The sequence below is a fragment of the Orycteropus afer genome, unplaced genomic scaffold (assembly GCF_000298275.1).
Source record: "Orycteropus afer afer isolate SDZICR_OR568_19922 unplaced genomic scaffold, OryAfe1.0 scaffold00087, whole genome shotgun sequence".
Taxonomy (NCBI): Eukaryota; Metazoa; Chordata; class Mammalia; order Tubulidentata; family Orycteropodidae; genus Orycteropus; species Orycteropus afer.
The window spans coordinates 1,815,017-1,825,126 of NW_006921674.1; the positions used below are offsets into that span (position 1 = coordinate 1,815,017).

At 36.8% G+C, this 10,110-nt stretch overlaps 1 non-coding gene across 1 annotated transcript; it reads right to left on the reverse strand.

Annotated features, from left to right (window-relative positions):
• Positions 1–8,458: 8,458 nt before the first annotated feature.
• Positions 8,459–8,621, reverse strand: LOC122150099. Its single transcript, XR_006163483.1, has one exon. It is a non-coding gene; the product is annotated as a U1 spliceosomal RNA (small nuclear RNA).
• Positions 8,622–10,110: the final 1,489 nt, after the last annotated feature.

A 10,110-nucleotide genomic window follows, 5' to 3' on the forward strand; every position in this document is an offset into this window, starting at 1 on the left:
TTTAAATTTAGATTTAACAGCTCTCACAGTTAAAGCTGAATGTACTTGTATATTATAGTAGGACAATATGCCCATGGTGCTTAATTATATATTTTCATAAGTCTTATGCTCATTATACTTAAGATTTCTATATACTATTATTGCTCATTTTTCTGACAAATTAATTATGAGATGTGAAATTTTATGTCAAAATATTAAAATTTCTTGAAATATATTATTAATAATATAATTTGCAAGTAAATTTCAAGATCAGATCAGTTTCCTTTTCTATTAACCATCTTTTGAAAAATTTCTTTGTTATAGCTAGAAAACCTCCAAGGAACTACATGAAAAGAAATAAAGTGTCCCCCACAAAAAAGAAAGCATTAATGGGGCATATTAAAAGTACATAACAAGAGACAAATAGAAAGAGTGCCCAATGGTCAAAGGTAAAACAAATTGAACAACAAAATAAATAATGACATTATAATCCAAAGAATAAAATAAATATCCTTGAAAATTCAAATTGATACAAATGAATTATTAAATAAATAATAGATAAGTGGTAAATCATCCTTATAGAATTTCAAATAATATATGCAGATATTTCACTCCTGCTTATTCACCTCCTCTTGAAAGGATGGTAAGAGCCAGGAGAAGGCAGCTTTCTCATGGAGAACCTTGCTAGATGTTATCTTCTTGGAGTGAACATGTTTCACATTTCTAGTGACAAATCATGTTAATAACATGTACCTTGATATGATGCAAATTGTTGTTGTTGTTATGTGCCATAGAGTCAGACCCAACTCTTAACAACTCCTCCTTGGGTTTCCAAGGTGGTATCACTAAGGAAGTAGATTGCTCAACCTTCCTTCGGAGGAGTGGCTGGTGAGTTTGAACCACCAGCCTTCTAGTTAGTAGTCAAATACCTTAGGCACTATGCTACCAGAGCTCCTATGAAGCAAATAGGATATTTTAATTCTGAGTTCTACCCCCAGACCCTTAAGCCCACCCTAATTACGAGAAGACATTAGAGAAAGCAAAATTGAATGACATACTACAAAATATCTCCCCAGAATTCTTTTTAAAAATTTCAAGGTCATGAAAGGAAAAGCTGAAAAACAGAGCACAAGAGTCTAAAGAGACATTATGACTAAAGCAATGTGGTGTCTTGGATTTCATTGTGAAGCAGGAAAAAAGACATAAGTGGGGATAGTGATGAAATCTGAATAAATCTGGAATTAAGTTAATATCATTCTAGAAATACTCCTGTTTTTACAAATATATCATGGTTATGTTAAAAGTGGGAGAGTCTGGGGAAAGTGTATATGGGAGTTCTCTATACATAATTGCAACTTTTCTGTAAGTCTCAAATTATTCTAAAATTTAGAATTTTATGTATAAAATGATAAATCCACTGTCAGGAAGACTCTTCTTATATCTAGTGAAATCTTACTCTACCTCAGTGAGAGCATGTCCTGCCATCTTTGTCCATTTACTCTAAGTCATTAAAATCTCTGCTTTTTATTTGACATGAAAATCTTCTTTTATGATTTTAAATTATAAATATTTTTATAAAATGTAAAATATATTTACATTTTTAACAATTATTACTTTCTAAAATATCCAAAATTATGGTTCAATTTTAATCCCTTTATGGCCAATTGGTACCATATTCTTTGGCAATAGTGTCTGGCTGGTCATGTATGCACAGTAACTTGACAACTATAATGATTGGCTTTAGTTGTTACTTTATAAGTGGTTATGTGTTTAGATATCAAATAAATCAATAAGATACCAAAACAACTTCTAAAAACTAGGATAGTTAAGGACCTATGTATCTTATCCAGGACATTTTCAGTATTACATTGTTGTTTTTAGGTGTCATTGAGTCCATTTTCGCCCCAAGTAACAGAGTAGAACTGTCCCATAAGGTTTTCTTGGAGGTAATCTTCATGAAAGCAGATCAACAGGTTGTTTTATTTTTCCCATGGAGCCACTGGGTGGATTCTAACTCCACCTTTCAGTAAGCAGATGAATCCTTAAGTTCTAGTGCCTCCAGGGCTCCCAGTATTACATTCCCAAAACCAAAAAGACCATTGCCATGGAATCCATTCCAACTCATAGAGACCCTATAGGACAGAATAGAACTGCCCCACAGCGTTTCCAAGGCTGTAAACCTTTAAGGACAAACACTGCCATATCTTTCTTCTGCAAAGTGGCTGGTGGGTTTGAACTGCTAACATATCAGTTAACAGCTGAGTGCCAACTACTGCATCACAAGTGCTCCAGTATTACATTACAAGGCTAACATTCCCTTACACTTTCTTATTTTTTGCAACTTTTTTTGGGGGGGGGAGGATTTGGGTGAAAGTTTACAGAGCAAATTCACTTTCCATACAGCAGTTAACACTCATGTTGTCTCATGACATTGACTACAATTTACCCCAATGCAATAACTCCCTTCCCACTTCTTCCCAACAGTTACCTCTTCCTTGTGTCCATCCCTCCATGCACTCCTGCCCCCCTGAGCTGTCTCCCTGTGCATAAGCAGCCCTTCTTTCTCCCATGATTGTTCTCTCCAAGGAGTGTATCTACCTCAGGTAAATGTTCAACTCATATGCCTGTCTTTTGTTTGGCTGGAAACCACAGGTGTGGGTTCAATTCCAGACCTGAAGGGCAGCTAGGGGCCATAGTCTCAGTGGTTCCACCAGGCTCTATCAGACCAGCAAACCTGGTCCCCCTCTTTTATTTTTCCAAATGATTTTGAGTTTTGTTCCACATTGTTCTCTCTCTCAATCCAGGATCTCCTACATAGATCTCCCTCTGAGTGATTGACAGTGGTAGCCGGGCACCATCTCCCTTACACTTTTTTTAAAAAAACACTGAAATAAGCATATAAAATAGGAAATCCAAATAGCATCCATTACAGACAAGAAAAGTCTCAGAGTGATTAACTTGCCAAAAGACATGCAGTGTGTAAAGGGTGGAGGGTCTTTATGGAGCTTACCACACACCTCGCTTAACACCTAATTCCTTGACTTTTGTAGCACATTATGAAATTCACACTATTTGGGAATATTCATTGTTAGAGTGTGCTTTTGTTTTTCTTTCCTGCCAGAGACAATAAAGACTTTTTTCCTTCATTTAAATGAAATTCTAATAGATTTTACATCACTAAAGAAAAATACTTCTTACATTTAATGCCAAAAATCTCACCTGAGATAAATTCTCTGCTAAACTGTAAAATCCAACCATAGCTCCTAATTTATTTACATTAATATTAGCTACAAGTATTTTTCACTAAGAAAATGTAATGTATGAGAACTAAAAAAAATTACAAAGTACATAAACTGAGCAGTGATTTTTTTTTTTTAATACAATGATTATCTCTCTCACAAAAGCATTCATCATGTCTTTCTTTAGATAACAATCTTCCCTGGTGCAATTTTGTTAGATTTATATATAGCATTTCAGAAGACATAGATTCATTTTTTAAAAAGGCAAAACAAACCTACTGTTGGACACCATGATCCTTTCTTTTATAATCTGTATTACTACACCTATATGCTACAGTTTCTCTAAGCAAAAGTGATCTCATAATCCTTACACAGTTTTAATATGTAGAAAAATTATAGTACAGCCTTACTTATCAATAAATCAGGCTTCCTACTTATTGCTTTCCAGTCACAATGCCGACTTGTTGGGGAGCTTATTTTATTAGGTAATTTGAAAATGTTTTATTAAGCAATTTGAGAAGCTGCTTGAACACAGGAGGATGATAAACAATAAAAGAGGAAACACCAATAGAAAAATATGTTATATACTTTCAAATAATAGAATAATAGGTACAGGAGATAAATGCAAATCTGTCTTGTCCATCTTATATTTATATTTCATTTGCTATCTCTGTTACAATACATAAATATGCTTTGAATAATAAGAAGATAGCCAAGTCTAACTCTCTACTATGTTTGAATGTTTAAAGACCTCACTATTTTTTTCCCCTAACCAAAATCCCTTCTACCATAGTAAAAGTCTACTCCACCTTTTTGTTTGTTCAAGAGATTATTCTGAAGACTTCCTTTTTTTCAGTAAGAACGTTTTTCTACTAAGCCTTCCTACTGTACTGTCTAATGAATAATAAACCAAAATTCACTGCCATTGAGTCAATTCTGACTCATAGTGACCCTACAGGACAGAGTAGAACTACCTCACAGGGTTTCCAAGGCTGTAAATCTTTTTTTTTTTTTTTTTTCAAATTGTGATTTGAGTGAAAGTTTGCAGAGGAAATTCACTTTCCATACAGCAGCTCACATACACTTTGCCTCAAGATATTGATTACAATTGCCTACAATGCAACAGCTCCCCTCCCACTTCCTCCCCATAGTTACCTCTTTCCTGTATCCTTCCCTCCATGAACTCCTGCCCCCGAGCTGTCTGCCTGTGCATACACAGCCCGTCCATTCTCCCCAAGGAGTGTATCTACCTAATGTAAATGTTCAGCTCTTACACCTGTCTTTTGTTTGGCTGGAAGCCACAGGAGTTAGTTCAATTCCAGACCTGAAGGGCAGCTAGGGGCCATAGTCTCAGGGGTTCCATCAGGCTCTATGAGACCAGCAGACCTGATCCCTTTTTTTTTTTTTTTTTTTTGAGTTTTGTTCCACATTGTTCTCCCACTCTATCCAGGATCTCCTACATAGATCCCTCTCTGAGTGGTTGATAGTGGTAGCCAGGCCTCATCTAGTTCTTCTAGTCTCATAGTCAGTCATATAGGCTGAGGATCTCATGGTGTCCCAGTCCTTTTGACTAATTGTTTCCATACATCTTTGGTTTTCTTCATTCTTCTTTGCTCTGGACAAGGAGAGACCTATCATTCCATCTAGATGGCTGCTTGAAAGCTTTTAAGATCGCAGTCACTACTCAGCAAAGTAGAATGTAGAACAATGGTTTTGTGTAGTTTGTTATGCTAGTTGAGCTTGATGTCCCCTGTGACTATGGTCCTTGACTGTAAATCTTTAAGGAAGCCGACTGACTGCCTCATCTTTCTCCCATGAAGTACCTGGTGGGTTCAAACAGCTGACTGGTTGATACTGAATGCCTTAACCACTGCACCACCAGAGCTCCTTTATTGATTAGTACTGTGGTGGGGGGGACCATACCCCACCGCCATCAAGTGGATTCTGATTCATATCGATCCCCATTGGGTTTCCAAGGTAGTAAATCTTTACGGAAGTGGATTGTCCCATCTTGCTTCTGCGAAGCGGCTGGTGGGATTGAACCACCAACCTTCTGGTTAGCAGTCAAACGTCTTAGGCACTGTACCACCAGAGCTCCTTTAATGTATAACAGGCACTTAAAAATATTTATGTTATTGAATTTCTAAACAAAATATCATTAAGCACATTTTTCAGTTAAGGAAACTAAGCTTAAGAGGTTAGGTAATTTTGCCAGTAATTGGTAGAGGCTGGGTGGGAACAGAAGCATGAGCCACTTCAGGGTCCCAAAGTTTGTGATGAGCATTCTATACGCAGCAGAGGATAGCTCTCCATTTCTCATCCTCCCCCAACCATCCAAGGAGGTGTAGGTGGAAGATAAATCGATGCATAGGTTGATGAATGATGGTGATGGGTGGATAGAAAGACAGATCTCACTACCGTGGAAAATATGTGCATGGCACATGAAAAACTTGCTTTTAGGAATTAAAAAATAGTTGCTAATATTGAAACCTGAGGAATTTGGATAAATTGGGAGAAAATTTAGGGTAGCATTTTATCTTCTATGCTGAGAAATTTTGTTTTATGCTAGTTACTGAGAAAAAAAAATCCTGTCAGTTTACCTTTGCCTTAATAAAACAAAACAAAAATAATTGTCTTTAAGTCAGTCCCAATAGCGACTTCCACGTACGTCACGTTGTCTGTGTTCCATAGGTTTTCAATGGCTGGTTTCAGACGTAGATTACCAAGCTTTCTTCTGAAGGTGCTTCAAGATGGACTCAAATACCCAATCTTTCAGTTACCAACTTTTCCGTTAGCAGCCAGTATAAGACACTGAAATACAGAGGTACTTCTTTGCCTTGATACCAATACCAAAAACCAAACTCACTGCCGTCAAGTCGGATCTGACTCATAGCAACCCTCCTTGGGATTCCGAGGAGGTGTCATTACAGAAGTGGATACTCAACCTTCCTTCTGAGGAGTGGCTGGTAGGTTTGAACTGCCAGCCCCTGGTTAGCAGTCAAATGCCTTAAGCACTACGCTACCAGTGCTCCATTTGCCTTGATAGTAGGGTGAAAAGCAATGCTTATGGAGGACGATACCTATAAGAATGGCTACTTTATATTCTTTTATCTTCTTATTCCTTTTAATGATATATCCTTATTTTAAACATGCAGATATAAGCAACTCTAAGTCTGTGCTTCACATTATATACTTTGTGAGGAAAAAAAAAAAAAACTTAGTTGACAGAGATGTTTGGAAAACTTGAATTTATTATTTTCAAATTGCTCTTAAAATTTTATTTTGAGAGACTATGAACTCCCTATAGCTGCACTATAAAGAGACAAAAAGGCACATCACAGTGACCCAGCCCCTCTAGGAAAAAACACCATGGTGTGAATAGTTATGTTAGTAAGTATTTAGAATAAAGAGAGGCAGATAAAAATGTGTGAACTTTTATTTAAGACTATTTATCAGACCTGTGAGGTTTCTAACTATTCTTATAAAAGAAATGATTATTTTATAAGTTTTTAAATTTGAATTTTAATTATTTTCACCTCTGGTAGCTTAGTGGCTAAAGCACTTGACTGCTAACCAGAAGGCTTGCGGTTCAAACCCACCAGCCACTCCTCGGAAGGAAGGTTGGGCAATCCTACTTCCATAGTGATACTGCCTCAGAAACCCAAGGAGGGATCGCTATGAGTCGGGGTCGACTCGACAGCACATAACAACAACAACAACATTTCTATTTTAGGAGCTGTGGTAGTGTAGTGCCTAAAGCACTTGAATGCTAACCAGAAGGTTGGCCATTCAAACCCACCAGCCACTCCTCTGAAGGAAGGTTGGGCAATCTACTTCAGTAGTGATACTGCCTTGGAAACCCAAGGAGGGGTCGCTGTGAGTCAGGTCTGACTTCACGGCACACAACAACTACAACAGCAACAACAATTTCTATTTTGGTTTCCTTTCCTTTTCATTTTATAGCTTCCTCTTAAATATAACTAATCTTGTCTTTCACTTTCTATGCCCTACCATATCTTTTTAATTTACATTTGTAGTACTCTAAATGCAGTAACATCCTGATTTAAAATTTATAACATTAATGTTTTTAAAATCAAAAAATTAATGTAGCTCTTCTATAGTATTTTTGGGAGGATATCATAATTCATCTCAAAACAGATATTTGTGAAAGGATGAGACTTGGAATGCCGCCTTAGTTTTATGGTCTCACTCACTGCCATCAAGTTGGATCCAACTCATAGTGACCCTTCCTTGGGTTTCTGAGGCAGTATCTCTACATAAGTAGATCACACAATCATCCTTTCAATATCTTCAATATACTCAGAGCTGAAGTTAAAAGTGGAGAGTTGCCTTATATGATAAAATGAGAGGAACTTAATAAGTAAGTCTTCATTCAGAGGAAGTTATCAATGTGTTGGTGGCCAAAGGACTTTCAAGGAAAATGGTTCTCTATTCAATATTAAATTGTACATTTTGTTGTAATGAAACACCCTTCCATTAATAAAAAATTCATAAATATCTGCTAAACTTGTGTGAACATTTCAAGGGAAATCAAAATAAAGAGGCTGAGTTTCACATCTAAGTCAAATCATAACAAGAGAAGACTGTATGGGAGATTAAACATACATGGAATTTGGAAATGTGCAGGGCAGGAATTGAGAGTCCTAAATAACAGGAGTTAATAAGATTCCTGGAATTAGGTATCATGTGGGGAACTGGAATTTCCATAGAATACAGGAAGATTGGTTATAATTCTCAAAATGGAGATATAATAATTCTTATGTAGTTTTTTTTAATTTCACAAACATTAGAGTAACATTACAATTAAATAAAAATATATTTCACCCAAAATCCAACTATCCCAGAAATTCAATTATTTGTCCATGTTTCTTTTCAGTTTGAATTCATATGGATGCATCATTTTACATGATATATTTATAATGTTTTGCTCTTTGTACTCATTGTAAATTTATAAGCATATTAATGCATTTATAACTTTCATAGATGTCATAATAATAGTAATAATAATTTTAAAAATGTGCCATCGAGTCGGACCCGACTCATAGCCAACCTTCCTTGGGTTGCCGAGGCAGTATCACTACGGAAGTAGATTGCCCAACCTTCCTTTCAAGGAGTGGCTGGTGGATTTGAACCGCCAGCCTTCTGGTTAGCAGTCAAGTGCCTTAGGCACGATGCTACCAGAGCTCCTAGTCTATCATTAAAGCAACATAAAAAGAAGTCAGAGGAGATCACGAACGCAGTACCCCACTACCACAAATATGCAGTCCAGTTTCCCACATTTGGGGAAATCGCAGGGGTTAGCACATCCGTAGTGCAATGGATAAGCCTCGCCCTGGGAAAACCACCTTCACGATCATGGTATCTCCCCTGCCAGGTAATAATAATAGTGACTATTTTATTAATTGAATAAGCCATCATTTGCTTAACTCTTTTCTTATTGTAGATATTTAGGTATTCCTGGGTTTCATATTTATAAAGAGCACTTCCATTTCAATATTTATCAAATGGCTTTTTTCCTTGTTTTGAGCTATTTTCTTTTGCAGAAGTAGGGCTCAAAAGTCCACCACTGGCTTGGGGATCAGTCTCTAGTTATTTGGAATCTAAAGGAACTATTTCCTGAAGAAGGGTATCATGCTTGGTAAAATGGTGGGTCAGCAAAAAAGGGGAAAGCCCTCAACAGGATGGGTTGACAGAATGGCTGCAACAATGGGTTGAGGTATAGCAAGGATTATGAGGCTGGCACAGGACTGGACAACGTTCCATTCTGTGGTACAGAGGGTCACTATGAGTCAGAGCCAACTCAGCAGCACCTAACAACAACAACAAAGATATGTGAGTGTGAGAAAAGTTCTAAACATTCCGAGCGTAGGTTTCCTTAAATGAAAAATGGAAGTAAAAATCGGACTTATATTATAGATTTTTTAAATATAAAAATACATAACAAGGATTATATTGAGTGCCTATTTGGGAAATTTTCTAGAAATTAAATTACCAAATCAAAACATATGACTTAACATGTTTTATTTCCAAAACTGCTGCACAAATTATTAACTTCTAGAGTTGTCAACATGAGCCCTAGTGGTGCACTGCTTAAGCACTTGACTGGTAAAAGAAAGGTCAGTGGTTTGAACCCACCAGTCACTCCATGGGATAGCTGCTTCCTTAAAGATTACAACCTTGGAAACCCTATGGGGCAGTTCTGCTCTATCCTATAGAGTCAATATGAGTCAGAATTGACTTGATGGTAACAGGTTTAGAGTTGTCAGTGACTAAATGATGTGTGTTTAGCCCTCAGTAGATTAAATGTAAAAAGCACAAAGCTGAATTTATGGTTAACTTAAGGAAGGAAGAACTATAATGGTCAGATACATGCTTTCAGAGTATAAGAGACTGGGTTTGGGGATATGTGGGATTCAGTGTTCGGCAGAGTTTCACAGGAATGAGTGTGTTGATATTTTTTATAGAAACAGTTTCTCAGGTGAGAATGTTGTTGATTAATTGGTTTTTAGAAGTGTGTTCATTGAAGTGAGTCCTTTTCTGATTAGCTGACTTGCAAATGTGTGTTCTCTGAGGTGCCTTGCCATTAATTGATCTAATGTGTGTAAAATCAGTTCCCGTGGTTCCAGGACTATTGGACTGTCATTGATTGAGTAAGCAGGTTTAAAATCAGTTCTGGTGGCTACTTGCTACCATAGCTACAGAATAATCAGTCACTTCTTAGGAGAGCTAGAATGTATTTTATTATCAATCTGTATTTGAAACAACCACAAGAGAAAAAAAAAAAAAAAAATCTTGGAGGAAATGATGGAAGATGCCAAGAAGGGCTTTCTGAATGGAAGACAGGGAATAACTGTAAGTTTGCTTGTAATGC